At 43.3% G+C, this 23378-nt stretch overlaps 27 non-coding genes and 5 pseudogenes across 27 annotated transcripts; all 32 read right to left on the bottom strand.

The window, feature by feature from the left end:
* Window positions 1-112: 112 nt before the first annotated feature.
* LOC130168666 (5S ribosomal RNA) lies at window positions 113-231 on the bottom strand. The gene has a single exon (XR_008827669.1). It is a non-coding gene; the product is annotated as a 5S ribosomal RNA (ribosomal RNA).
* A 280-nt stretch (window positions 232-511) lies between these two features.
* LOC130168653 (5S ribosomal RNA) lies at window positions 512-630 on the bottom strand. The gene has a single exon (XR_008827663.1). It is a non-coding gene; the product is annotated as a 5S ribosomal RNA (ribosomal RNA).
* A 272-nt stretch (window positions 631-902) lies between these two features.
* LOC130168642 (5S ribosomal RNA) lies at window positions 903-1021 on the bottom strand. Its single transcript, XR_008827657.1, has one exon. It is a non-coding gene; the product is annotated as a 5S ribosomal RNA (ribosomal RNA).
* Window positions 1022-1293: 272 nt separating this feature from the next.
* LOC130168630 (5S ribosomal RNA) lies at window positions 1294-1412 on the bottom strand. The gene has a single exon (XR_008827645.1). It is a non-coding gene; the product is annotated as a 5S ribosomal RNA (ribosomal RNA).
* Window positions 1413-1690: 278 nt separating this feature from the next.
* LOC130168618 (5S ribosomal RNA) lies at window positions 1691-1809 on the bottom strand. The gene has a single exon (XR_008827634.1). It is a non-coding gene; the product is annotated as a 5S ribosomal RNA (ribosomal RNA).
* Window positions 1810-2091: 282 nt separating this feature from the next.
* LOC130168606 (5S ribosomal RNA) lies at window positions 2092-2210 on the bottom strand. Its single transcript, XR_008827623.1, has one exon. It is a non-coding gene; the product is annotated as a 5S ribosomal RNA (ribosomal RNA).
* A 272-nt stretch (window positions 2211-2482) lies between these two features.
* Window positions 2483-2601, bottom strand: LOC130168595 (5S ribosomal RNA). The gene has a single exon (XR_008827612.1). It is a non-coding gene; the product is annotated as a 5S ribosomal RNA (ribosomal RNA).
* A 286-nt stretch (window positions 2602-2887) lies between these two features.
* LOC130168584 (5S ribosomal RNA) lies at window positions 2888-3006 on the bottom strand. Its single transcript, XR_008827601.1, has one exon. It is a non-coding gene; the product is annotated as a 5S ribosomal RNA (ribosomal RNA).
* Window positions 3007-3292: 286 nt separating this feature from the next.
* LOC130168573 (5S ribosomal RNA) lies at window positions 3293-3411 on the bottom strand. The gene has a single exon (XR_008827590.1). It is a non-coding gene; the product is annotated as a 5S ribosomal RNA (ribosomal RNA).
* A 266-nt stretch (window positions 3412-3677) lies between these two features.
* On the bottom strand, window positions 3678-3786 carry LOC130168647 (5S ribosomal RNA; annotated as a pseudogene).
* Window positions 3787-4046: 260 nt separating this feature from the next.
* LOC130168562 (5S ribosomal RNA) lies at window positions 4047-4165 on the bottom strand. Its single transcript, XR_008827579.1, has one exon. It is a non-coding gene; the product is annotated as a 5S ribosomal RNA (ribosomal RNA).
* Window positions 4166-4437: 272 nt separating this feature from the next.
* On the bottom strand, window positions 4438-4556 carry LOC130168550 (5S ribosomal RNA). The gene has a single exon (XR_008827568.1). It is a non-coding gene; the product is annotated as a 5S ribosomal RNA (ribosomal RNA).
* A 272-nt stretch (window positions 4557-4828) lies between these two features.
* On the bottom strand, window positions 4829-4947 carry LOC130168538 (5S ribosomal RNA). Its single transcript, XR_008827557.1, has one exon. It is a non-coding gene; the product is annotated as a 5S ribosomal RNA (ribosomal RNA).
* Window positions 4948-5225: 278 nt separating this feature from the next.
* LOC130168527 (5S ribosomal RNA) lies at window positions 5226-5344 on the bottom strand. Its single transcript, XR_008827546.1, has one exon. It is a non-coding gene; the product is annotated as a 5S ribosomal RNA (ribosomal RNA).
* Window positions 5345-5624: 280 nt separating this feature from the next.
* LOC130168646 (5S ribosomal RNA) lies at window positions 5625-5733 on the bottom strand (annotated as a pseudogene).
* A 286-nt stretch (window positions 5734-6019) lies between these two features.
* LOC130168513 (5S ribosomal RNA) lies at window positions 6020-6138 on the bottom strand. The gene has a single exon (XR_008827534.1). It is a non-coding gene; the product is annotated as a 5S ribosomal RNA (ribosomal RNA).
* A 272-nt stretch (window positions 6139-6410) lies between these two features.
* Window positions 6411-6529, bottom strand: LOC130168502 (5S ribosomal RNA). The gene has a single exon (XR_008827523.1). It is a non-coding gene; the product is annotated as a 5S ribosomal RNA (ribosomal RNA).
* A 321-nt stretch (window positions 6530-6850) lies between these two features.
* On the bottom strand, window positions 6851-6969 carry LOC130168491 (5S ribosomal RNA). Its single transcript, XR_008827512.1, has one exon. It is a non-coding gene; the product is annotated as a 5S ribosomal RNA (ribosomal RNA).
* A 266-nt stretch (window positions 6970-7235) lies between these two features.
* On the bottom strand, window positions 7236-7344 carry LOC130168645 (5S ribosomal RNA; annotated as a pseudogene).
* A 260-nt stretch (window positions 7345-7604) lies between these two features.
* On the bottom strand, window positions 7605-7723 carry LOC130168480 (5S ribosomal RNA). Its single transcript, XR_008827501.1, has one exon. It is a non-coding gene; the product is annotated as a 5S ribosomal RNA (ribosomal RNA).
* A 313-nt stretch (window positions 7724-8036) lies between these two features.
* Window positions 8037-8155, bottom strand: LOC130168468 (5S ribosomal RNA). The gene has a single exon (XR_008827490.1). It is a non-coding gene; the product is annotated as a 5S ribosomal RNA (ribosomal RNA).
* Window positions 8156-8433: 278 nt separating this feature from the next.
* LOC130168456 (5S ribosomal RNA) lies at window positions 8434-8552 on the bottom strand. Its single transcript, XR_008827479.1, has one exon. It is a non-coding gene; the product is annotated as a 5S ribosomal RNA (ribosomal RNA).
* Window positions 8553-8830: 278 nt separating this feature from the next.
* Window positions 8831-8949, bottom strand: LOC130168445 (5S ribosomal RNA). Its single transcript, XR_008827468.1, has one exon. It is a non-coding gene; the product is annotated as a 5S ribosomal RNA (ribosomal RNA).
* Window positions 8950-9227: 278 nt separating this feature from the next.
* LOC130168644 (5S ribosomal RNA) lies at window positions 9228-9336 on the bottom strand (annotated as a pseudogene).
* A 278-nt stretch (window positions 9337-9614) lies between these two features.
* LOC130168433 (5S ribosomal RNA) lies at window positions 9615-9733 on the bottom strand. The gene has a single exon (XR_008827457.1). It is a non-coding gene; the product is annotated as a 5S ribosomal RNA (ribosomal RNA).
* A 286-nt stretch (window positions 9734-10019) lies between these two features.
* LOC130168422 (5S ribosomal RNA) lies at window positions 10020-10138 on the bottom strand. Its single transcript, XR_008827444.1, has one exon. It is a non-coding gene; the product is annotated as a 5S ribosomal RNA (ribosomal RNA).
* A 278-nt stretch (window positions 10139-10416) lies between these two features.
* On the bottom strand, window positions 10417-10535 carry LOC130168410 (5S ribosomal RNA). The gene has a single exon (XR_008827433.1). It is a non-coding gene; the product is annotated as a 5S ribosomal RNA (ribosomal RNA).
* Window positions 10536-10813: 278 nt separating this feature from the next.
* On the bottom strand, window positions 10814-10932 carry LOC130168829 (5S ribosomal RNA). Its single transcript, XR_008827755.1, has one exon. It is a non-coding gene; the product is annotated as a 5S ribosomal RNA (ribosomal RNA).
* A 274-nt stretch (window positions 10933-11206) lies between these two features.
* Window positions 11207-11325, bottom strand: LOC130168748 (5S ribosomal RNA). The gene has a single exon (XR_008827677.1). It is a non-coding gene; the product is annotated as a 5S ribosomal RNA (ribosomal RNA).
* Window positions 11326-11597: 272 nt separating this feature from the next.
* LOC130168636 (5S ribosomal RNA) lies at window positions 11598-11716 on the bottom strand. Its single transcript, XR_008827651.1, has one exon. It is a non-coding gene; the product is annotated as a 5S ribosomal RNA (ribosomal RNA).
* Window positions 11717-11988: 272 nt separating this feature from the next.
* Window positions 11989-12097, bottom strand: LOC130168686 (5S ribosomal RNA; annotated as a pseudogene).
* Window positions 12098-12391: 294 nt separating this feature from the next.
* Window positions 12392-12510, bottom strand: LOC130168519 (5S ribosomal RNA). Its single transcript, XR_008827540.1, has one exon. It is a non-coding gene; the product is annotated as a 5S ribosomal RNA (ribosomal RNA).
* Window positions 12511-23378: the final 10868 nt, after the last annotated feature.

The following is a 23378-nucleotide window of genomic DNA, read 5'->3' as shown; positions in this document are numbered from 1 at the left end:
TGTGTTTACATTGTGATGTGTGCTGTCCCCAAAAGTGCAGAGAGCTGCAGAGTAAGAGGTTATTGAAGCAGGAGCAGCAGCGTCCTCTGCTGATTGCAAAGAGATGTGAAAATGCTTACAGCACCTGGTATTCCCAGGCGGTCTCCCATCCAAGTACTAACCAGGCCCGACCCTGCTTAGCTTCCGAGATCGGACGAGATCGGGCGTGTTCAGAGTGGTATGGCCGTAAGCGACAGTGAACGTGACAAATACCCTCTTTAAACATGATGATCGTGTCCTTCATGCACAAAGCTATGTGTTTATGTCAAGTGCAGGAGCCTTTCCTTTTCACTGTTTGCTTGTTTGCTTGTTTGCTTGTTTGTTTGCCTCTCAACATGTCAACTTTGTTCGATTTTAATGCAAAAGTGTGTTTACATTGTGATGTGTGCTGTCCCCAAAAGTGCAGAGAGCTGCAGAGTAAGAGGTTATTGAAGCAGGAGCGTCCTCTGCTGATTGCAAAGAGATGTGAAAATGCTTACAGCACCTGGTATTCCCAGGCGGTCTCCCATCCAAGTACTAACCAGGCCCGACCCTGCTTAGCTTCCGAGATCGGACGAGATCGGGCGTGTTCAGAGTGGTATGGCCGTAAGCGACAGTGAACGTGACAAATACCCTCTTTAAACATGATGATCGTGTCCTTCATGCACAAAGCTATGTGTTTATGTCAAGTGCAGGAGCCTTTCCTTTTCACTGTTTGCTTGTTTGCTTGTTTGTTTGCCTCTCAACATGTCAACTTTGTTCGATTTTAATGCAAAAGTGTGTTTACATTGTGATGTGTGCTGTCCCCAAAAGTGCAGAGAGCTGCAGAGTAAGAGGTTATTGAAGCAGGAGCGTCCTCTGCTGATTGCAAAGAGATGTGAAAATGCTTACAGCACCTGGTATTCCCAGGCGGTCTCCCATCCAAGTACTAACCAGGCCCGACCCTGCTTAGCTTCCGAGATCGGACGAGATCGGGCGTGTTCAGAGTGGTATGGCCGTAAGCGACAGTGAACGTGACAAATACCCTCTTTAAACATGATGATCGTGTCCTTCATGCACAAAGCTATGTGTTTATGTCAAGTGCAGGAGCCTTTCCTTTTCACTGTTTGCTTGTTTGCTTGTTTGTTTGCCTCTCAACATGTCAACTTTGTTCGATTTTAATGCAAAAGTGTGTTTACATTGTGATGTGTGCTGTCCCCAAAAGTGCAGAGAGCTGCAGAGTAAGAGGTTATTGAAGCAGGAGCGTCCTCTGCTGATTGCAAAGAGATGTGAAAATGCTTACAGCACCTGGTATTCCCAGGCGGTCTCCCATCCAAGTACTAACCAGGCCCGACCCTGCTTAGCTTCCGAGATCGGACGAGATCGGGCGTGTTCAGAGTGGTATGGCCGTAAGCGACAGTGAACGTGACAAATACCCTCTTTAAACATGATGATCGTGTCCTTCATGCACAAAGCTATGTGTTTATGTCAAGTGCAGGAGCCTTTCCTTTTCACTGTTTGCTTGTTTGCTTGTTTGTTTGCCTCTCAACATGTCAACTTTGTTCGATTTTAATGCAAAAGTGTGTTTACATTGTGATGTGTGCTGTCCCCAAAAGTGCAGAGAGCTGCAGAGTAAGAGGTTATTGAAGCAGGAGCAGCAGCGTCCTCTGCTGATTGCAAAGAGATGTGAAAATGCTTACAGCACCTGGTATTCCCAGGCGGTCTCCCATCCAAGTACTAACCAGGCCCGACCCTGCTTAGCTTCCGAGATCGGACGAGATCGGGCGTGTTCAGAGTGGTATGGCCGTAAGCGACAGTGAACGTGACAAATACCCTCTTTAAACATGATGATCGTGTCCTTCATGCACAAAGCTATGTGTTTATGTCAAGTGCAGGAGCCTTTCCTTTTCACTGTTTGCTTGTTTGCTTGTTTGCTTGTTTGCCTCTCAACATGTCAACTTTGTTCGATTTTAATGCAAAAGTGTGTTTACATTGTGATGTGTGCTGTCCCCAAAAGTGCAGAGAGCTGCAGAGTAAGAGGTTATTGAAGCAGGAGCAGCAGCGTCCTCTGCTGATTGCAAAGAGATGTGAAAATGCTTACAGCACCTGGTATTCCCAGGCGGTCTCCCATCCAAGTACTAACCAGGCCCGACCCTGCTTAGCTTCCGAGATCGGACGAGATCGGGCGTGTTCAGAGTGGTATGGCCGTAAGCGACAGTGAACGTGACAAATACCCTCTTTAAACATGATGATCGTGTCCTTCATGCACAAAGCTATGTGTTTATGTCAAGTGCAGGAGCCTTTCCTTTTCACTGTTTGCTTGTTTGCTTGTTTGTTTGCCTCTCAACATGTCAACTTTGTTCGATTTTAATGCAAAAGTGTGTTTACATTGTGATGTGTGCTGTCCCCAAAAGTGCAGAGAGCTGCAGAGTAAGAGGTTATTGAAGCAGGAGCGTCCTCTGCTGATTGCAAAGAGATGTGAAAATGCTTACAGCACCTGGTATTCCCAGGCGGTCTCCCATCCAAGTACTAACCAGGCCCGACCCTGCTTAGCTTCCGAGATCGGACGAGATCGGGCGTGTTCAGAGTGGTATGGCCGTAAGCGACAGTGAACGTGACAAATACCCTCTTTAAACATGATGATCGTGTCCTTCATGCACAAAGCTATGTGTTTATGTCAAGTGCAGGAGCCTTTCCTTTTCACTGTTTGCTTGTTTGCTTGTTTGCTTGTTTGTTTGCCTCTCAACATGTCAACTTTGTTCGATTTTAATGCAAAAGTGTGTTTACATTGTGATGTGTGCTGTCCCCAAAAGTGCAGAGAGCTGCAGAGTAAGAGGTTATTGAAGCAGGAGCAGCAGCGTCCTCTGCTGATTGCAAAGAGATGTGAAAATGCTTACAGCACCTGGTATTCCCAGGCGGTCTCCCATCCAAGTACTAACCAGGCCCGACCCTGCTTAGCTTCCGAGATCGGACGAGATCGGGCGTGTTCAGAGTGGTATGGCCGTAAGCGACAGTGAACGTGACAAATACCCTCTTTAAACATGATGATCGTGTCCTTCATGCACAAAGCTATGTGTTTATGTCAAGTGCAGGAGCCTTTCCTTTTCACTGTTTGCTTGTTTGCTTGTTTGCTTGTTTGTTTGCCTCTCAACATGTCAACTTTGTTCGATTTTAATGCAAAAGTGTGTTTACATTGTGATGTGTGCTGTCCCCAAAAGTGCAGAGAGCTGCAGAGTAAGAGGTTATTGAAGAAGGAGCAGTAGCGTCCTCTGCTGATTGCAAAGAGATGTGAAAATGCTTACAGCACCTGGTATTCCCAGGCGGTCTCCCATCCAAGTACTAACCAGGCCCGACCCTGCTTAGCTTCCGAGATCGGACGAGATCGGGCGTGTTCAGAGTGGTATGGCCGTAAGCGACAGTGAACGTGACAAATACCCTCTTTAAACATGATGATCGTGTCCTTCATGCACAAAGCTATGTGTTTATGTCAAGTGCAGGAGCCTTTCCTTTTCACTGTTTGCTTGTTTGCCTCTCAACATGTCAACTTTGTTCGATTTTAATGCAAAAGTGTGTTTACATTGTGATGTGTGCTGTCCCCAAAAGTGCAGAGAGCTGCAGAGTAAGAGGTTATTGAAGCAGGAGCAGCAGCGTCCTCTGCTGATTGCAAAGAGATGTGAAAATGCTTACAGCACCTGGTATTCCCAGGCGGTCTCCCATCCAAGTACTAACCAGGCCCGACCCTGCTTAGCTTCCGAGATCGGGCGTGTTCAGAGTGGTATGGCCGTAAGCGACAGTGAACGTGACAAATACCCTCTTTAAACATGATGATCGTGTCCTTCATGCACAAAGCTATGTGTTTATGTCAAGTGCAGGAGCCTTTCCTTTTCACTGTTTGCTTGTTTGCCTCTCAACATGTCAACTTTGTTCGATTTTAATGCAAAAGTGTGTTTACATTGTGATGTGTGCTGTCCCCAAAAGTGCAGAGAGCTGCAGAGTAAGAGGTTATTGAAGCAGGAGCGTCCTCTGCTGATTGCAAAGAGATGTGAAAATGCTTACAGCACCTGGTATTCCCAGGCGGTCTCCCATCCAAGTACTAACCAGGCCCGACCCTGCTTAGCTTCCGAGATCGGACGAGATCGGGCGTGTTCAGAGTGGTATGGCCGTAAGCGACAGTGAACGTGACAAATACCCTCTTTAAACATGATGATCGTGTCCTTCATGCACAAAGCTATGTGTTTATGTCAAGTGCAGGAGCCTTTCCTTTTCACTGTTTGCTTGTTTGCTTGTTTGTTTGCCTCTCAACATGTCAACTTTGTTCGATTTTAATGCAAAAGTGTGTTTACATTGTGATGTGTGCTGTCCCCAAAAGTGCAGAGAGCTGCAGAGTAAGAGGTTATTGAAGCAGGAGCGTCCTCTGCTGATTGCAAAGAGATGTGAAAATGCTTACAGCACCTGGTATTCCCAGGCGGTCTCCCATCCAAGTACTAACCAGGCCCGACCCTGCTTAGCTTCCGAGATCGGACGAGATCGGGCGTGTTCAGAGTGGTATGGCCGTAAGCGACAGTGAACGTGACAAATACCCTCTTTAAACATGATGATCGTGTCCTTCATGCACAAAGCTATGTGTTTATGTCAAGTGCAGGAGCCTTTCCTTTTCACTGTTTGCTTGTTTGCTTGTTTGTTTGCCTCTCAACATGTCAACTTTGTTCGATTTTAATGCAAAAGTGTGTTTACATTGTGATGTGTGCTGTCCCCAAAAGTGCAGAGAGCTGCAGAGTAAGAGGTTATTGAAGCAGGAGCGTCCTCTGCTGATTGCAAAGAGATGTGAAAATGCTTACAGCACCTGGTATTCCCAGGCGGTCTCCCATCCAAGTACTAACCAGGCCCGACCCTGCTTAGCTTCCGAGATCGGACGAGATCGGGCGTGTTCAGAGTGGTATGGCCGTAAGCGACAGTGAACGTGACAAATACCCTCTTTAAACATGATGATCGTGTCCTTCATGCACAAAGCTATGTGTTTATGTCAAGTGCAGGAGCCTTTCCTTTTCACTGTTTGCTTGTTTGCTTGTTTGTTTGCCTCTCAACATGTCAACTTTGTTCGATTTTAATGCAAAAGTGTGTTTACATTGTGATGTGTGCTGTCCCCAAAAGTGCAGAGAGCTGCAGAGTAAGAGGTTATTGAAGCAGGAGCAGCAGCGTCCTCTGCTGATTGCAAAGAGATGTGAAAATGCTTACAGCACCTGGTATTCCCAGGCGGTCTCCCATCCAAGTACTAACCAGGCCCGACCCTGCTTAGCTTCCGAGATCGGACGAGATCGGGCGTGTTCAGAGTGGTATGGCCGTAAGCGACAGTGAACGTGACAAATACCCTCTTTAAACATGATGATCGTGTCCTTCATGCACAAAGCTATGTGTTTATGTCAAGTGCAGGAGCCTTTCCTTTTCACTGTTTGCTTGTTTGCTTGTTTGCTTGTTTGTTTGCCTCTCAACATGTCAACTTTGTTCGATTTTAATGCAAAAGTGTGTTTACATTGTGATGTGTGCTGTCCCCAAAAGTGCAGAGAGCTGCAGAGTAAGAGGTTATTGAAGCAGGAGCGTCCTCTGCTGATTGCAAAGAGATGTGAAAATGCTTACAGCACCTGGTATTCCCAGGCGGTCTCCCATCCAAGTACTAACCAGGCCCGACCCTGCTTAGCTTCCGAGATCGGGCGTGTTCAGAGTGGTATGGCCGTAAGCGACAGTGAACGTGACAAATACCCTCTTTAAACATGATGATCGTGTCCTTCATGCACAAAGCTATGTGTTTATGTCAAGTGCAGGAGCCTTTCCTTTTCACTGTTTGCTTGTTTGCTTGTTTGCTTGTTTGTTTGCCTCTCAACATGTCAACTTTGTTCGATTTTAATGCAAAAGTGTGTTTACATTGTGATGTGTGCTGTCCCCAAAAGTGCAGAGAGCTGCAGAGTAAGAGGTTATTGAAGCAGGAGCAGCAGCGTCCTCTGCTGATTGCAAAGAGATGTGAAAATGCTTACAGCACCTGGTATTCCCAGGCGGTCTCCCATCCAAGTACTAACCAGGCCCGACCCTGCTTAGCTTCCGAGATCGGACGAGATCGGGCGTGTTCAGAGTGGTATGGCCGTAAGCGACAGTGAACGTGACAAATACCCTCTTTAAACATGATGATCGTGTCCTTCATGCACAAAGCTATGTGTTTATGTCAAGTGCAGGAGCCTTTCCTTTTCACTGTTTGCTTGTTTGCTTGTTTGTTTGCCTCTCAACATGTCAACTTTGTTCGATTTTAATGCAAAAGTGTGTTTACATTGTGATGTGTGCTGTCCCCAAAAGTGCAGAGAGCTGCAGAGTAAGAGGTTATTGAAGCAGGAGCGTCCTCTGCTGATTGCAAAGAGATGTGAAAATGCTTACAGCACCTGGTATTCCCAGGCGGTCTCCCATCCAAGTACTAACCAGGCCCGACCCTGCTTAGCTTCCGAGATCGGACGAGATCGGGCGTGTTCAGAGTGGTATGGCCGTAAGCGACAGTGAACGTGACAAATACCCTCTTTAAACATGATGATCGTGTCCTTCATGCACAAAGCTATGTGTTTATGTCAAGTGCAGGAGCCTTTCCTTTTCACTGTTTGCTTGTTTGCTTGTTTGCTTGTTTGTTTGCCTCTCAACATGTCAACTTTGTTCGATTTTAATGCAAAAGTGTGTTTACATTGTGATGTGTGCTGTCCCCAAAAGTGCGTTTACATTGTGATGTGTGCTGTCCCCAAAAGTGCAGAGAGCTGCAGAGTAAGAGGTTATTGAAGCAGGAGCAGCAGCGTCCTCTGCTGATTGCAAAGAGATGTGAAAATGCTTACAGCACCTGGTATTCCCAGGCGGTCTCCCATCCAAGTACTAACCAGGCCCGACCCTGCTTAGCTTCCGAGATCGGACGAGATCGGGCGTGTTCAGAGTGGTATGGCCGTAAGCGACAGTGAACGTGACAAATACCCTCTTTAAACATGATGATCGTGTCCTTCATGCACAAAGCTATGTGTTTATGTCAAGTGCAGGAGCCTTTCCTTTTCACTGTTTGCTTGTTTGCCTCTCAACATGTCAACTTTGTTCGATTTTAATGCAAAAGTGTGTTTACATTGTGATGTGTGCTGTCCCCAAAAGTGCAGAGAGCTGCAGAGTAAGAGGTTATTGAAGCAGGAGCAGCAGCGTCCTCTGCTGATTGCAAAGAGATGTGAAAATGCTTACAGCACCTGGTATTCCCAGGCGGTCTCCCATCCAAGTACTAACCAGGCCCGACCCTGCTTAGCTTCCGAGATCGGGCGTGTTCAGAGTGGTATGGCCGTAAGCGACAGTGAACGTGACAAATACCCTCTTTAAACATGATGATCGTGTCCTTCATGCACAAAGCTATGTGTTTATGTCAAGTGCAGGAGCCTTTCCTTTTCACTGTTTGCTTGTTTGCCTCTCAACATGTCAACTTTGTTCGATTTTAATGCAAAAGTGTGTTTACATTGTGATGTGTGCTGTCCCCAAAAGTGCAGAGAGCTGCAGAGTAAGAGGTTATTGAAGCAGGAGCGTCCTCTGCTGATTGCAAAGAGATGTGAAAATGCTTACAGCACCTGGTATTCCCAGGCGGTCTCCCATCCAAGTACTAACCAGGCCCGACCCTGCTTAGCTTCCGAGATCGGACGAGATCGGGCGTGTTCAGAGTGGTATGGCCGTAAGCGACAGTGAACGTGACAAATACCCTCTTTAAACATGATGATCGTGTCCTTCATGCACAAAGCTATGTGTTTATGTCAAGTGCAGGAGCCTTTCCTTTTCACTGTTTGCTTGTTTGCTTGTTTGTTTGCCTCTCAACATGTCAACTTTGTTCGATTTTAATGCAAAAGTGTGTTTACATTGTGATGTGTGCTGTCCCCAAAAGTGCGTTTACATTGTGATGTGTGCTGTCCCCAAAAGTGCAGAGAGCTGCAGAGTAAGAGGTTATTGAAGCAGGAGCAGCAGCGTCCTCTGCTGATTGCAAAGAGATGTGAAAATGCTTACAGCACCTGGTATTCCCAGGCGGTCTCCCATCCAAGTACTAACCAGGCCCGACCCTGCTTAGCTTCCGAGATCGGACGAGATCGGGCGTGTTCAGAGTGGTATGGCCGTAAGCGACAGTGAACGTGACAAATACCCTCTTTAAACATGATGATCGTGTCCTTCATGCACAAAGCTATGTGTTTATGTCAAGTGCAGGAGCCTTTCCTTTTCACTGTTTGCTTGTTTGCTTGTTTGTTTGCCTCTCAACATGTCAACTTTGTTCGATTTTAATGCAAAAGTGTGTTTACATTGTGATGTGTGCTGTCCCCAAAAGTGCAGAGAGCTGCAGAGTAAGAGGTTATTGAAGCAGGAGCAGCAGCGTCCTCTGCTGATTGCAAAGAGATGTGAAAATGCTTACAGCACCTGGTATTCCCAGGCGGTCTCCCATCCAAGTACTAACCAGGCCCGACCCTGCTTAGCTTCCGAGATCGGACGAGATCGGGCGTGTTCAGAGTGGTATGGCCGTAAGCGACAGTGAACGTGACAAATACCCTCTTTAAACATGATGATCGTGTCCTTCATGCACAAAGCTATGTGTTTATGTCAAGTGCAGGAGCCTTTCCTTTTCACTGTTTGCTTGTTTGCTTGTTTGTTTGCCTCTCAACATGTCAACTTTGTTCGATTTTAATGCAAAAGTGTGTTTACATTGTGATGTGTGCTGTCCCCAAAAGTGCAGAGAGCTGCAGAGTAAGAGGTTATTGAAGCAGGAGCAGCAGCGTCCTCTGCTGATTGCAAAGAGATGTGAAAATGCTTACAGCACCTGGTATTCCCAGGCGGTCTCCCATCCAAGTACTAACCAGGCCCGACCCTGCTTAGCTTCCGAGATCGGACGAGATCGGGCGTGTTCAGAGTGGTATGGCCGTAAGCGACAGTGAACGTGACAAATACCCTCTTTAAACATGATGATCGTGTCCTTCATGCACAAAGCTATGTGTTTATGTCAAGTGCAGGAGCCTTTCCTTTTCACTGTTTGCTTGTTTGCTTGTTTGTTTGCCTCTCAACATGTCAACTTTGTTCGATTTTAATGCAAAAGTGTGTTTACATTGTGATGTGTGCTGTCCCCAAAAGTGCAGAGAGCTGCAGAGTAAGAGGTTATTGAAGCAGGAGCAGCAGCGTCCTCTGCTGATTGCAAAGAGATGTGAAAATGCTTACAGCACCTGGTATTCCCAGGCGGTCTCCCATCCAAGTACTAACCAGGCCCGACCCTGCTTAGCTTCCGAGATCGGGCGTGTTCAGAGTGGTATGGCCGTAAGCGACAGTGAACGTGACAAATACCCTCTTTAAACATGATGATCGTGTCCTTCATGCACAAAGCTATGTGTTTATGTCAAGTGCAGGAGCCTTTCCTTTTCACTGTTTGCTTGTTTGCTTGTTTGTTTGCCTCTCAACATGTCAACTTTGTTCGATTTTAATGCAAAAGTGTGTTTACATTGTGATGTGTGCTGTCCCCAAAAGTGCAGAGAGCTGCAGAGTAAGAGGTTATTGAAGCAGGAGCAGCAGCGTCCTCTGCTGATTGCAAAGAGATGTGAAAATGCTTACAGCACCTGGTATTCCCAGGCGGTCTCCCATCCAAGTACTAACCAGGCCCGACCCTGCTTAGCTTCCGAGATCGGACGAGATCGGGCGTGTTCAGAGTGGTATGGCCGTAAGCGACAGTGAACGTGACAAATACCCTCTTTAAACATGATGATCGTGTCCTTCATGCACAAAGCTATGTGTTTATGTCAAGTGCAGGAGCCTTTCCTTTTCACTGTTTGCTTGTTTGCTTGTTTGCTTGTTTGTTTGCCTCTCAACATGTCAACTTTGTTCGATTTTAATGCAAAAGTGTGTTTACATTGTGATGTGTGCTGTCCCCAAAAGTGCAGAGAGCTGCAGAGTAAGAGGTTATTGAAGCAGGAGCAGCAGCGTCCTCTGCTGATTGCAAAGAGATGTGAAAATGCTTACAGCACCTGGTATTCCCAGGCGGTCTCCCATCCAAGTACTAACCAGGCCCGACCCTGCTTAGCTTCCGAGATCGGACGAGATCGGGCGTGTTCAGAGTGGTATGGCCGTAAGCGACAGTGAACGTGACAAATACCCTCTTTAAACATGATGATCGTGTCCTTCATGCACAAAGCTATGTGTTTATGTCAAGTGCAGGAGCCTTTCCTTTTCACTGTTTGCTTGTTTGCTTGTTTGTTTGCCTCTCAACATGTCAACTTTGTTCGATTTTAATGCAAAAGTGTGTTTACATTGTGATGTGTGCTGTCCCCAAAAGTGCAGAGAGCTGCAGAGTAAGAGGTTATTGAAGCAGGAGCAGCAGCGTCCTCTGCTGATTGCAAAGAGATGTGAAAATGCTTACAGCACCTGGTATTCCCAGGCGGTCTCCCATCCAAGTACTAACCAGGCCCGACCCTGCTTAGCTTCCGAGATCGGACGAGATCGGGCGTGTTCAGAGTGGTATGGCCGTAAGCGACAGTGAACGTGACAAATACCCTCTTTAAACATGATGATCGTGTCCTTCATGCACAAAGCTATGTGTTTATGTCAAGTGCAGGAGCCTTTCCTTTTCACTGTTTGCTTGTTTGCTTGTTTGTTTGCCTCTCAACATGTCAACTTTGTTCGATTTTAATGCAAAAGTGTGTTTACATTGTGATGTGTGCTGTCCCCAAAAGTGCAGAGAGCTGCAGAGTAAGAGGTTATTGAAGCAGGAGCAGCAGCGTCCTCTGCTGATTGCAAAGAGATGTGAAAATGCTTACAGCACCTGGTATTCCCAGGCGGTCTCCCATCCAAGTACTAACCAGGCCCGACCCTGCTTAGCTTCCGAGATCGGACGAGATCGGGCGTGTTCAGAGTGGTATGGCCGTAAGCGACAGTGATCGTGACAAATACCCTCTTTAAACATGATGATCGTGTCCTTCATGCACAAAGCTATGTGTTTATGTCAAGTGCAGGAGCCTTTCCTTTTCACTGTTTGCTTGTTTGCTTGTTTGCCTCTCAACATGTCAACTTTGTTCGATTTTAATGCAAAAGTGTGTTTACATTGTGATGTGTGCTGTCCCCAAAAGTGCAGAGAGCTGCAGAGTAAGAGGTTATTGAAGAAGGAGCAGTAGCGTCCTCTGCTGATTGCAAAGAGATGTGAAAATGCTTACAGCACCTGGTATTCCCAGGCGGTCTCCCATCCAAGTACTAACCAGGCCCGACCCTGCTTAGCTTCCGAGATCGGACGAGATCGGGCGTGTTCAGAGTGGTATGGCCGTAAGCGACAGTGAACGTGACAAATACCCTCTTTAAACATGATGATCGTGTCCTTCATGCACAAAGCTATGTGTTTATGTCAAGTGCAGGAGCCTTTCCTTTTCACTGTTTGCTTGTTTGCTTGTTTGTTTGGCTCTCAACATGTCAACTTTGTTCGATTTTAATGCAAAAGTGTGTTTACATTGTGATGTGTGCTGTCCCCAAAAGTGCAGAGAGCTGCAGAGTAAGAGGTTATTGAAGCAGGAGCGTCCTCTGCTGATTGCAAAGAGATGTGAAAATGCTTACAGCACCTGGTATTCCCAGGCGGTCTCCCATCCAAGTACTAACCAGGCCCGACCCTGCTTAGCTTCCGAGATCGGACGAGATCGGGCGTGTTCAGAGTGGTATGGCCGTAAGCGACAGTGAACGTGACAAATACCCTCTTTAAACATGATGATCGTGTCCTTCATGCACAAAGCTATGTGTTTATGTCAAGTGCAGGAGCCTTTCCTTTTCACTGTTTGCTTGTTTGCTTGTTTGTTTGCCTCTCAACATGTCAACTTTGTTCGATTTTAATGCAAAAGTGTGTTTACATTGTGATGTGTGCTGTCCCCAAAAGTGCAGAGAGCTGCAGAGTAAGAGGTTATTGAAGCAGGAGCGTCCTCTGCTGATTGCAAAGAGATGTGAAAATGCTTACAGCACCTGGTATTCCCAGGCGGTCTCCCATCCAAGTACTAACCAGGCCCGACCCTGCTTAGCTTCCGAGATCGGACGAGTTCAGAGTGGTATGGCCGTAAGCGACAGTGAACGTGACAAATACCCTCTTTAAACATGATGATCGTGTCCTTCATGCACAAAGCTATGTGTTTATGTCAAGTGCAGGAGCCTTTCCTTTTCACTGTTTGCTTGTTTGCTTGTTTGTTTGCCTCTCAACATGTCAACTTTGTTCGATTTTAATGCAAAAGTGTGTTTACATTGTGATGTGTGCTGTCTCCAAAAGTGCAGAGAGCTGCAGAGCAAGAGGTTATTGAAGCAAGAGGTTATTGAAGCAGGAGCAGCAGCGTCCTCTGCTGATTGCAAAGAGATGTGAAAATGCTTACAGCACCTGGTATTCCCAGGCGGTCTCCCATCCAAGTACTAACCAGGCCCGACCCTGCTTAGCTTCCGAGATCGGACGAGATCGGGCGTGTTCAGAGTGGTATGGCCGTAAGCGACAGTGAACGTGACAAATACCCTCTTTAAACATGATGATCGTGTCCTTCATGCACAAAGCTATGTGTTTATGTCAAGTGAACACAGATTTTGTGTTTTGGCGGTTGCAGCTCTCAACGGACCTTTTTAAAGCTATCAGCATTTCAAAATAAGACTCGTTGCTGCAGGCTACCTGGAGCCTTCAGGTTTTCCCACAGTACCTCTGCATGGCATGCTTGTGCTGAGCTGGATTCTCTCTTTTACCGATATAATTGTATGAGTGAGGTGTGGGTTGTATGAATTGAATTTGGGTTAATTGCTTAGGTTATTATGTTTCTTTTCTTTGGGTTCCTTTTGACTAGTTAATTTGATTTCCTTTGTTTTTCTTGTGTTAAATGATATTTTGAATTGTGTATTTTTTTGAATTAGGTGTTTTGATTTGATTCCTATTGGGCAGTTATCATTTGGATATTTAGTTTTTTTTTGTTATTTGTACATCTGTTTTTCTAGGTTTAACTTGCCCATTAATTGTTTATTTCTTTTTGTTCTGAGTTGCAACTCCCCTAATATTTTATTCCTGTTTCAGTTGTCGGAGGCCGGTGTCGGTGACTGGTGGTGGTGTCCCCTCATTTGATGTGCTGTGCTCCCTGGTGTTGGTTACTTTAAAGTGTGTGTGTGTGTGTGTGATTTATTTCTATTTATTTTGGGTGAACCGCTCCCCGTTCACTAATACCTGTCCACCTGGTAAGCCTCTGCTCCTGACTAGTTGCCTTTTTGTGTGTGAATGATTTTGTGATGTAGGCCGACCTGAGTGGCCGTTTAGTAGGAGGCAGACACGGAGAATTTTGTCCAGGGATACCAAAGTGATTTATTTACAGTGCAGTCCATGTTCACACTTTACAAAAAAATCAAAAAAATATGTACAAAAAACAAAAAAACTCAAAATAATTAATCTAGGCCTAACTGATTAAAGTTACCTCATAGTAACTCAACTTAAACAAACATCATGTGTACACAGCTACACTGATGTGTCATTCACCCTCAACGACAAAAGCAACTGCTTTATATAGGCCCTTCCATCCAGACCTAATCTGGACCATACCATCGCTGCAGGTATACATTTTACTTTATTGACACAGGAATTAACTACAGTTATTCTACTATAACCACCTGATAAGGGGAAAACCCTTTCCTATAGTTTATCTACTAATAAACATGCCATATACATAAATAATTCAAAATCACAGTAAATAAACACAACCTAAATTACAATCACCCCTCCCCACATGAACTGACCTGGTGACATCACCAATGATGTCACTAAGGGTATAAATATGGGACATCATTGGCTGCTTCCTCCCTTTGTCTGTAACACATGGTAAGTATGGTGAGTAACAGAATGTTTGAATAATGAAAATAGAACTTAATCAATAAATAACTAAACTTAATACTTGTAGATGTTTTAATTTAACCAAAAAATGTTGTTAAATGAACTGTAACTAAACATAATACAAACTACAAACAAACCCGGGATAGAATGTGTCTGCAAATGAAAAGTTACTGAACATAAGGTTAAATGGTGAACAAGCATGAGTAAATCTGTAAACTATGATGTTATGATGGATAAAAGTAGGGACAAGTGGTATAATTCTTACCCACTTTGTCACAGATTTTGATTGTTATTTATTTTAATTGATTGAAATAAAATATATATTTTTATACCTTGAACCATGTCTCGTGCCAAATGAATAGAGCGAACCTGTGTGTCCAGTAGTTAGAACTGAAATTCCCTGGGTGAAATTCCCAGGGTGGCGTTGTTGTGCAGCAATATAAATTTCTCAAACATATTTGACATCTGTGAGTGTGAGCATCCACCCTACCCTTGCCATACATAGATCTAACAAAAAAAAAATAAGGTAACATTTTCCAATCAATTTTTGCAAGTTTAGTGAACTAACTGGTATTTTGAATTGCGAAAACTTCATAATATGCGTTTCACTATATGCTAAAAGAATAAGTAGAGTCTATGAGAAACAGCCGAGAAATTGAGTAAAATGAATGTCAAAAATGTTAGCATACTAAACAAATCAAACTTAATTAAAATAAGTAAACGGCTTCAAATAATTAGTTACAATTACCATAAATTAACAATTATAGAGGAGAGGTATCAATTTTCAAGATTTATTAAATCATTACATGAAATATCATGTAAACTGTAAACATCTGGCCTCAGCTTATAAAGTGCAGCTTTGCGAAACACGTTAACAGCAGTGTCTTTAAATGTGTATATATTGACACATTACCTGGAACACTTCACAGACAGATCTCAGCTTTTAAAGTGCATTACTTTAGTGTGTAAAAAACATGAAATCACAATATACACACCAGAACTTATGCCTTGCAGCATTCTATAAAACTTTCAAAGTACAAACAAGTATAATATCCTGACAATTTCCACTCATCGGGCTCTGATAAATGTCCTCAAAGACCTCAAAAGTTTTGATAATTTTGGGCAGATACTGGACATTATGCACGCGTGTCAAACCACATCTTAACTTCTAAAGTGCATTATTTTAGTGTGTAGAAAACATTAATAACTAAAACAATTTACACACCAGAAATTACACCCTGCAGCATTCTATAAAACTTTCACAGTACAAACAAGTGTAACATCCTGAAAAATTCCACTCCTCAGGCTCTGATAAATGTATAAAATTCTTGAACAGACAACAAACCAGCCGTTCGTATGTGCAGGCTGACAGTCATGTTGGCCTAGGCTAGAAGCTTGTTTTTCAGAGTCATGAACCTGGAGGATGGTTTTGGACGCAGTGTGTCGAGTCCCACAAAAAGTCGCTGAAAGACCTCAAAAGTTTTAACAAGTTTGGAAGGATACTGGAGATTAAGTGCGTATGTCAATCCAAGGAGTAGGCTGCATGATCTGGCCAGATTGCCAAGATCAGTGAGTACTGGGATTCCCTCGAGGATGATGCCCACCCCATCTGGCTCACGACACACATAGATCCTCATAATGTCCGTTTTCAGGTCCTCATGCACACTGGTCTCTGCTGTTCCCTTTAAAACATACAAGCAGACCAACTGTCTCATTTGTCGATGAAAGATAAAAATATATTAAATAGAGGTTATGTGATTTAATTCAGATGGCTTCTCTGAAGACCACTTTGAAAACTAGAACATTTCAGAACAATCCTAAATTGAGATCTTGTACATTAGACTTAAGATACAGGGTGCAATTCTATCCACTTTGGTTTATTCACATATTCCAAAAACCCTAGAATGGAAACACTAGAAATTAAAAAAAAATCTTGAAATATCACTTAAGTTTTAATGCTCACTTGAAGTGCTTTTTTCCCCAGCTTCTTATATTTTTTCCCTTTAACTAGCTGTATGCTGCTAGTTCTCTCCACCTACACTTGACTCACGCCGGTTCAGTCAGTTTACATAAAAACAACCCAGTTTAAGCTCGTACAGCTGACCGATCCAACCCTGCTTTCAAACAATACTTACAGAGTAGTCAGAGATGAGCTCTTTTCCACTCTCTCCCATATACTCGATGAGGCATCTCAGTGTTATCTCTCTCTTCTTCACAATAGAGGTACTTGGGTCCTAGAGTTAATAAAACAATAATGAAAAATTAATCTTGCAGACAATATCAATCCGTGTATCATTTGTTCTTTTAATATTAATTGAAAACAAAAAAAAATTGAAAAGAAAAAGAAACATTTGTTATTTCACTATTTGTTCATGAATCTGATACCAAAAAACAAATAGATGGATATGGCACTGTTAGTTACATACGGGTGGAGAATGACAGGCATGACGTTCACGTCTCCTTCCTGCTTGGCAAAGCAAGAGTTACACCACTAAAACAGGTCACCATCCCACGCCTGGAGCTTACAACAGCGGTTCTTGCTGTTCGTGTGGACAGGATGTTAAGAGCAGAGCTGCAGCTGAAAGTGGAGGACTCAAACTTCTGGACAGATAGCACATCTGTGCTGAAGTATATAAGGAACGAGGACAGGCGTTTTCATACCTTTGTGGCAAACCGGGTTTCAACTATCAGAGAAGCTACAAATGTGTCACAATGGAGGTATGTGAATACTAAAGACAATCCGGCGGATGAAGCGTCCAGAGGCATGAAGGTGGAGGACCTGTTGATTGACAGCAGATGGATCGAAGGGCCCAACTTTCTTTGGAACCCAGAAAGGTGTTGGCCAGAAAGTGTTGTGGAAAATACTATTCCAGCAGATGATCCGGAGGTCAAGAGAGACTTCACTGTAAACACAGTAATCATCAAGGACTCACCTAATGCCACTGACCAACTTATCACTTATTTCTCGGACTGGATGAGGCTTAAGGTTGCAGCTGCTTGGTTCCTCAAGGTAAAGAGAGTTTTGTTGAAACTAAGCCAGAAAAGAAAGGAGTTGCAGGCTCCAGTTGCAAACAACCCTTCCATTGATATACAGTTGGAGATGAAGAAGGTCAGAAGTGCATTCGGGGGTCAGAGCGTTATATCAGATCACCTGTTGGAAGCAGAAATGTCCATCATTCGTTTTTCTGAGCAGCAGCGGTTCAAGGAGGAAATTGATACACTTTCATCGGGAAAGTCTGCAGTCAGTAAGGAAAGTCCCATTTACAAACTGGATCCACGCCTGGAGGATGGTTTTGGACGCAGTGTGTCGAGTCCCACAAAAAGTCGCTGAAAGACCTCAAAAGTTTTAACAAGTTTGGAAGGATACTGGAGATTAAGTGCGTATGTCAATCCAAGGAGTAGGCTGCATGATCTGGCCAGATTGCCAAGATCAGTGAGTACTGGGATTCCCTCGAGGATGATGCCCACCCCATCTGGCTCACGACACACATAGATCCTCATAATGTCCGTTTTCAGGTCCTCATGCACACTGGTCTCTGCTGTTCCCTTTAAAACATACAAGCAGACCAACTGTCTCATTTGTCGATGAAAGATAAAAATATATTAAATAGAGGTTATGTGATTTAATTCAGATGGCTTCTCTGAAGACCACTTTGAAAACTAGAACATTTCAGAACAATCCTAAATTGAGATCTTGTACATTAGACTTAAGATACAGGGTGCAATTCTATCCACTTTGGTTTATTCACATATTCCAAAAACCCTAGAATGGAAACACTAGAAATTAAAAAAAAATCTTGAAATATCACTTAAGTTTTAATGCTCACTTGAAGTGCTTTTTTCCCCAGCTTCTTATATTTTTTCCCTTTAACTAGCTGTATGCTGCTAGTTCTCTCCACCTACACTTGACTCACGCCGGTTCAGTCAGTTTACATAAAAACAACCCAGTTTAAGCTCGTACAGCTGACCGATCCAACCCTGCTTTCAAACAATACTTACAGAGTAGTCAGAGATGAGCTCTTTTCCACTCTCTCCCATATACTCGATGAGGCATCTCAGTGTTATCTCTCTCTTCTTCACAATAGAGGTACTTGGGTCCTAGAGTTAATAAAACAATAATGAAAAATTAATCTTGCAGACAATATCAATCCGTGTATCATTTGTTCTTTTAATATTAATTGAAAACAAAAAAAAATTGAAAAGAAAAAGAAACATTTGTTATTTCACTATTTGTTCATGAATCTGATACCAAAAAACAAATAGATGGATATGGCACTGTTAGTTACATACGGGTGGAGAATGACAGGCATGACGTTCACGTCTCCTTCCTGCTTGGCAAAGCAAGAGTTACACCACTAAAACAGGTCACCATCCCACGCCTGGAGCTTACAACAGCGGTTCTTGCTGTTCGTGTGGACAGGATGTTAAGAGCAGAGCTGCAGCTGAAAGTGGAGGACTCAAACTTCTGGACAGATAGCACATCTGTGCTGAAGTATATAAGGAACGAGGACAGGCGTTTTCATACCTTTGTGGCAAACCGGGTTTCAACTATCAGAGAAGCTACAAATGTGTCACAATGGAGGTATGTGAATACTAAAGACAATCCGGCGGATGAAGCGTCCAGAGGCATGAAGGTGGAGGACCTGTTGATTGACAGCAGATGGATCGAAGGGCCCAACTTTCTTTGGAACCCAGAAAGGTGTTGGCCAGAAAGTGTTGTGGAAAATACTATTCCAGCAGATGATCCGGAGGTCAAGAGAGACTTCACTGTAAACACAGTAATCATCAAGGACTCACCTAATGCCACTGACCAACTTATCACTTATTTCTCGGACTGGATGAGGCTTAAGGTTGCAGCTGCTTGGTTCCTCAAGGTAAAGAGAGTTTTGTTGAAACTAAGCCAGAAAAGAAAGGAGTTGCAGGCTCCAGTTGCAAACAACCCTTCCATTGATATACAGTTGGAGATGAAGAAGGTCAGAAGTGCATTCGGGGGTCAGAGCGTTATATCAGATCACCTGTTGGAAGCAGAAATGTCCATCATTCGTTTTTCTGAGCAGCAGCGGTTCAAGGAGGAAATTGATACACTTTCATCGGGAAAGTCTGCAGTCAGTAAGGAAAGTCCCATTTACAAACTGGATCCACGCCTGGAGGATGGTCTGCTTAGAGTTGGAGAAAGACTGAGTAGGGCAGCTTTGCCAGAGGAAACCAAGCATCCACTCGTCTTGTCAAAAGATCAGCATATTGCAACTCTCATCCTTAGGCATATTCACCAACAGCTGGGTCATGGTGGAAGAAATGTAACATTATCCAAGCTGAGGAGGAAGTATTGGATTACAAGTGTACAAAAGATCCTCCCTCTGTGCATGTTTTTTCATTGTTTTTTGCCGCATGTGTGAATTCCTACACGGCAGAGGTCCTTGAACGCACCACATACATATGTTCTGCGATCGGCACAGAGAAAACATCGGCTGAACTATCTCGCAATATCTACAGTGTGTGCGTCTATTGAACCGTGAGTTATGATGTTTATTGTTAAACTTGGTTGATGTTTATGTTAATCCATGTGAGTCTGTTTTGATGACTTCACAGTAGTTTTTGCCATCGGTTTGTATTATGTGATGAGCAATTACCCGCTAATGAACGACATGTAGCTAGCTGCTAACTAGTAATAGCCCGAGAGGTTTAAGTTGCTATATTGCTTATTTCTGTTGTATATACATTACTTACTACTGTTAACTTATCAGTGACAGCGTATATCCATCTTGTATTGTATCCAACACTGTAAATTCATAACTAATCTTGAGCTGTATTTTCAGCTGTTATCTGGATAGAGATATCTAACTCAGTATCATATGCCTAAGTTGTATTTTATTTCTAATCCATCTGTATTGTTGTGCTTGTATTGCAGAAACCACACACACACTCACCAACTCAAAACGCAGATAAACAGCTTGAACTTTATTAAAGGACTCTGCCTCTTCTTAATGCACCCTGAACATTCCAACCGTGTCCTGACCCGACACTCTGAAGTGATTGCTGCCACCTAAGATCCTATATAGTCAGTCTGTCATACAACAAGTGCTAACTCTGCAATAAGGAAAATCATATCTGAATGCTGTACTTGTAGACGCTATACTGCAAAGACAGGTGAACAAAAAATGGCAGACCTGCCAATGGAGAGGATCTTGCCTGATCTCCCTCCATTCACGAACGTTGGCATCGACTATTTCGGGCCAATCGAGGTGAAGAGAGGGAGAAGTCTGTGTAAACGATATGGAGTAATTCTCACCTGTTTGTCGAGCAGAGCTGTTCATCTGGAGGTGGCAAACTCACTGGACACCGATTCATGTATTAATGCTTTGCGACGATTTATGAGCAGAAGAGGCCAAGTTTCTCATATACGGTCTGACAATGGCACCAATTTTACTATCTATTTTGTTCGATTTGTGTGACTCAGAAGTTGCTCAAATTTCCCATTTTTGATCTGGGCATAAAATCAAAAGTGCAAAAAAAAAAACTATTATTTGATTTTCGGTATCCAATCTTATATTTTTTTTTTAAATTCGATTTTAACCAAAACCACTTGAAACTATTATGACTGAAAATATTAAATGCAATATCAACCCAGAAAAGCAAGATAAGTAAAACTACTCAATGTGATTATATTGTTCTTTTAACCTTTTTACCAATTTTGCCCCACCTGTATCAGCTCCATCAACAAGTTCTTGATGCGCTGACCAACTGCTCCTCCCTTTACAGAGAACAGCTCCAGGAGCTTGGGAGTATACGTGTCCAGCTGGGACAGGAAAGTTGATTCCAGTGGCACAGCAGTGCATCTCTGGAACTCTGCATTTATCTGTAAGACAGCAAATGTTTGTCTGTTACTTGGGACATTTAGAAGATGTAAAAGCTAGCAAACTTTCAGTTTTATGCAATCCAATACTCCCCCAAAATCTACAAAAATGAAAGTTAGTGTCAGTATGTTTAGAAAAAAAAGTGTGTCTAGTATCTCAAGTCCAAGTCACAATGACTCAAGTCTACATCTCTGCTCTGTAATGAGAAGTAAATGGAGACTCTGGAAAACTTGAATGATAAATCATTTACCTGGAATGGATCAAAGAGGGCAGGCCATCGCTCCTTAAACTCAACCACTCCTGGGGACTGTCCTACAACCTCTTGTCTCCTCCAGCTGTACGTTGTGGCCATCATGTCATTCATGCTCTTCACACTGTCCTTATTCTTGCTGGCTGCAATCAGGTCAAGTCTCAAGAGTGTTGTCCGTTACACCAGGTGGGTGTGGGGGCAGGAACTTTACTTCTTGATATTTTTAGCAGGCTTTCGCTCATCCTCGGTCTTGCCTTTCAGTGAGTTGATCAGGATTTCAGGGCTATACTCTGTGTGTGTCCGTGTGTGTTCGTGTGTGTCCGTGTGTGTCGTGGATAAAAGACCCGGGCCGTTAAAAATACAGACACGACCGGACGGACGGCCCGTCACTGTCCAGGAAAAACTTTGTGGCTACGTTGTTTTTTGAAACAGTACAACGGTATGACGTCCCTCCGATGCGGCGGCCCAGCGGGAAAAGTCCCAGTGCTCCAGATGGCCAGTAACGTTACAGCGCTGTTCATACCGCCCAGATCAAAACCGCTTCTCCCCATTCAAATGGCTGCAGGCAGCGAGTCACCGCACGGCGGTGTGTAACGTTAACGGTCGACCGCACAAGCAAAGCAAAGGCAAAACGCTGTACACTCTTACACAGAAATGAAACGCCTGCATACAAATTAGACTACATTAATAAGATATAATAATTGTTTTATCTCAACCTTAAAAGTTTGGTTACTAGTGGGAAGGGGACTTTTTGGTCTGGCCTACATGACAAGCCTGTATGTTACTTGAAAAGAGCAGCAGTTTATTTAAAATGTCGGACTCCTAGCGAAAAAGGGAGTGACACAGCATAACATGATAATTATAAAAAGCACATAAAATATAAACAGTAGGCTATTTGGCTAAAGTTGACTAGCTGTTTGAGATTACAGCACATTTGGTAGGCCTAGTGATGGCGGCCGCAAAATTGGCAAATGGAGGAAATGGAGCCATGCTTTTGCAAATAATGCAATGCAATCATGATAATTCACTTAAAATCTAACTTTAAACAATGCAAATTGTTACTTACATGTGTCGTAAAAAGTACTGTCCCTCCTAAACTCCGCGAACAAGTGCGTTGGTCCTTTCCATGGATAGTGCGGTCCAGAGTGAAAAACATACGGTACACGTTGTCTGTTGCTGCAAGTGGGCGGGAACTCTTCCTCTGTTGAGTTTTACGTCTGATAGAAGCTGTTAAACTGAGTTTCTTGAACATCAATTTATGGTGAAGTCCAATAAAAACAATTATATGCTAGAAAATACTAAGTTACAAAAATATTTCAGATCTGTTTCAGATAACTTAGAAAAACAATAAAAGAAAATAAATTAATTTATCGGAATAAAAATACTTTAAAAAGTAAAGTCATATGAACAGTACCACTGAAGGACTTTTTGCAGTGTACTTTCCATCCCCTCTAATTCACATACCGAATCATATATACAGTTATCTCTGAGGAATCCAGGTATAACCTCATACATAACATCCCTAATTTGCCTTATACCCCCTTGCATAAATTTAGGCTCATACAACGTTTTATTTTTACATTGATTTTTTCGTTTAGAAACAGCGGTTGATTTATAAACATTTGCATCTCTTCACACTCATACTTCATTTTAGGAAGCAATTTCCTCCATGCCTCAAACACCTCTCTATAAATCTCCGGTATTCCCACTGTCATTGATTGCTTGATTCCCATATACCAGCCATTCTCTCCCATTCCCCCCACATCATCAATATATTTCTTTAGAAATTCTTTCCACCCATAATTCCATATATTTTTGTATCGTTTTTATTCTAATTGCAGTCTTTTTTATTTCCAAATCTATTAAATTTAACCCTCCCTCCCTTGTCCTCCCCACCAATGTTTTCTGTGCAATTTTCACCCCCTTCCCTTCCCATATAAAGTCACACACAATTCTATTTAACTCATTCATCACCCCCTCTGGCATATCAATCACACTCATCACATACACACATACAGACAACAACAAACTATTGACCACAATTACTTTCCCTTTCAATCTCAGCTTTCTCCCTTTCCAAGTTCTACATATTCCTCTTATCTTATTGATCACCCCTGTCCACGTCACATCTCTTGCCTCCCTACTTTCCACCCCCAAATGCACCCCTAAAACCTTTATGTATTTCTCTTCCACCTTAAAGTCCACATTTACTCTCCCCACCTCTCCTATATACATTATTTCAGATTTGTCTGTATAGATTTTTGCCCCTGACGCTCTCCCATACTTCTCTACTATCTCCAAAACTCTTTTTACACTACTTCCATCCTGCACTGTGATCGATGTGTCATCTGCATATTGATTTATTACACATACACCTCCACACGGTAACTTAATG

Source organism: Seriola aureovittata, chromosome 4 (genome assembly GCF_021018895.1).
Source record: "Seriola aureovittata isolate HTS-2021-v1 ecotype China chromosome 4, ASM2101889v1, whole genome shotgun sequence".
NCBI lineage: Eukaryota > Metazoa > Chordata > Actinopteri > Carangiformes > Carangidae > Seriola > Seriola aureovittata.
The sequence above is the reverse complement of the archived record's forward strand: the minus strand, read 5'-3'. Positions and strand labels throughout refer to the sequence as shown.